Raw genomic sequence first — 2,852 nt, 5'->3', positions numbered from 1 at the left:
TGGTGGTCTAATTTCAGAGACTCTTGAGCCCTTTAATGCCCAATTTCAATTTATTTTAATGACAAAAAAAAACCATCACGCCTGAAGGGAGGAAGCAAACTTCTATGTCAAACAAAGAGAGAAAGAGGGAAAGGAAGGCATGCCTGACGATCGTGCATAGCTCCGGGGCTACTCGCAATCGTGTATAGCTCCTTGATGCTCCCGAGCTTGATGCAGGGGGCTGGCCGCCGCTGCTTGCAATCGTCCATAGCTGCTGGCAGTTGCTCTCGAGCCTCGCTTCTTGTCACGCATAGAGATACAAGCAATCGCGCGCGCTCTTTGCCTATTTAAACTTTGCAGGTGGGGTTGGCTAGATGGTCGGACAAGTTCTCAATGGGGCCTTTGCTAGTCACGATGGCCTGGACGAAGAAGCCAAACATGGAGAACATGGCCAGGCGCCCATTCTTCAGCTCCTTCACCTTCAACTCGGCGAAAGCGTCGGCAAGCCCCAGGGATCGAACTGGCCGCCCGGGTAGGTAGGGTCGCTCACATCGCCCAGGGGCCCCCTGGCTATGCGGTATCCCTCCACGGCGCCCATCAGCACCACTTGGCACGCCCAGATGGCCAAGATGCTCTGCGCGTGCACCAAGCTCGGGTTGCCCAAATAGTCAAGCCCGCCGTCGGCGAAGATCTGGGAGCCGGCCTTAAACCACACCGCCTCGCCGAACTTGACGACGTTCTTGGCCAGAAGCTCCGGAGTGACGCAACCCAGGGCGCCCAGCATTGCCCACCGCGCATGAATCACCTCCAGCTCCCGGTTCTTCGTGAACGTCTCCGGGTCCGCGGCGGTGTCCCACCCATAGTCTCCCAGGAACTCCCCCAGTGAGGTAGGACGGGGACGAACTGGGAGCAGGCGGCCCGCCCCGTACTTGAAACATACCTCAACACACAGCGTATTAGAGAGCCTCGATCGTAGCTAAATTCTTTTTGCCCTATGTATATTATGTTGGCCTTTTCATATTAGTCCTGCTCCAGCTTGTGTATAATATTTGGCCTTTCCATATTTATTATGTATTGTGTACTATATTATATATATTTACTATATTTTATATATTATATAGGATATATACCCCTGGTCACTTAGACCCCTAAGGCTAGGTGCCATTGGGCACTTCCCTTGTTTTTTCAAAGTGCCACGTTGGCACTTTTTACCAGAAAACGGAGGTGCCATTTGGCACTTGAAATTGTGAAAGGCTCTCGTATGGGTGCCAAATTTAAAGCCTGGATGTAGCCAATGTCTACCGAGGAGAGAGGAGAGGATGAGTACAAATATGAAATATGAAACGTCACCCATGCTGAATTTATGAGCCACCTTAGTTAGACCCACCCACTTCCTTTCATTAATTAAATTGGTTTTCTTTTTTCACTCATTGTAGCCCCTATTCGAGCACTTTGCCAATCTCATTTAATTAACTGGATTTTAAATAGACTGAGTGACGGAAACTATCTACATCAGTAAGTAAGTAAAGTGATTAGCCATCATTAAACGTCAGCATACAAATAGATTAAGTAAAGTCATTAGCCAAGGTCCAAATCTCTAGAGAGATTCACTAGGGTTTGAGAACGTACAAAGGTAGATGCTGTAGGGGCAGGTCTTGGAGGCGTCGCTGGGGCACTGGCTTGGAGCAGCGCAGTCGAGGCCGGATTTGAAGGAGTGACGGACATGCCCATGTTGAAGCCCGCAAGCGCGGAAAGGCCGTAGTTGTCCTGGGCGTCGGCGCCATCGACGGTGATGTCGAACTGGGTGACGCCGCTGGGCGGGCCGGTGTTGCAAACGTCGCAGCCTCCCGCAACGCGCCAAACGGTGGTGCCGTCCCAGGCGGGCGTGGCGGCTACATCCCAGCTGGCGCAGGGGCTCAGCGCACTCCGTTCATGGGGCTCCAGTATTTGGCACACACCGCCGTAGATCCACAGCTGTTGCTGATATGAAGGTTCACAGCGTCGACAGCAAAACCGCCTGCAAAACAGAAAACACCTCAAAAAATACTCGCCAAACAGTAAAACTCTTAAGAATACCCGAAAATGAAAAAGACGAAAAGGCAAAAGATCTTCGTCTGCCGGCGAGAGCACCTGGTTTATCTGATGGTGTTGTCGAGATCGTGTTGTGTAGGCTGCACTGCATGTTGCTTTATAGGCTGTAGCGGCATGTCGGCGAGAGCACCTAGCTGTAGCTTCGATGGTCCATTAGCTGATGCGTGCTTGAGCGTGAACCAACTAGTGGGTGTCTCGCGCTCCAGTCAAGATGTGACAGACCTTAGTGTAGTCAGTCTATCAAATTTTAAAGAATTATTCTTTATCCTTACTAATGTGAAAATGATAGGGAAGGGAAGTTCTCAATTAAGGTAGCCCTATTTGCAAGTTTCTTTATTTCTCTACTTGTGAGAACTTATTTAGTTCTATATAGTACTCCAAAGTGGGTGTTAGATAGCCTATCATCCACTAGCCGCATATCAACCATAATCTCACCAACCATACCAATGGCATAAGTGCGGAAGCTATCATCCAAGCGGGTCACATCAATGTCCGCCTCTGTAGCACTAGTTGAGCTTGAGATCTCAACACTCCTCCTTGAGCTCAACTCCACACATCAATGTCTGCCTCTGTAGCACTAGTTGAGCTTGAGATCTCAACACTCCTCCTTGAGCTCAACTCCACACACTACACTCCAAGTAAGCTCCTAAACCTATGGAGCTTCTCTATGCCCAATGTCTTCGTGAAGATTTCAACCACCTAAACCTCTATGCTGACATATACTAGATCTACATCACCTGCTAGAACCTTCTCTCCCACAAAGTGATATATCCACCACAGGC

General features: G+C 49.6%; 1 pseudogene; it reads right to left on the bottom strand.

Moving 5' to 3' along the window:
• Positions 1–326: 326 nt before the first annotated feature.
• LOC147639094 (chlorophyll a-b binding protein type 1 member F3, chloroplastic-like) lies at positions 327–917 on the bottom strand (annotated as a pseudogene).
• Between the last annotated feature and the right edge of the window lie 1,935 nt (positions 918–2,852).

The sequence above is a fragment of the Cibotium barometz genome, chromosome 4 (genome assembly GCF_041138505.1).
Source record: "Cibotium barometz isolate CiBa-2024 chromosome 4, ASM4113850v1, whole genome shotgun sequence".
Taxonomy (NCBI): Eukaryota; Viridiplantae; Streptophyta; class Polypodiopsida; order Cyatheales; family Cibotiaceae; genus Cibotium; species Cibotium barometz.
The sequence above is the reverse complement of the archived record's forward strand: the minus strand, read 5'-3'. Positions and strand labels throughout refer to the sequence as shown.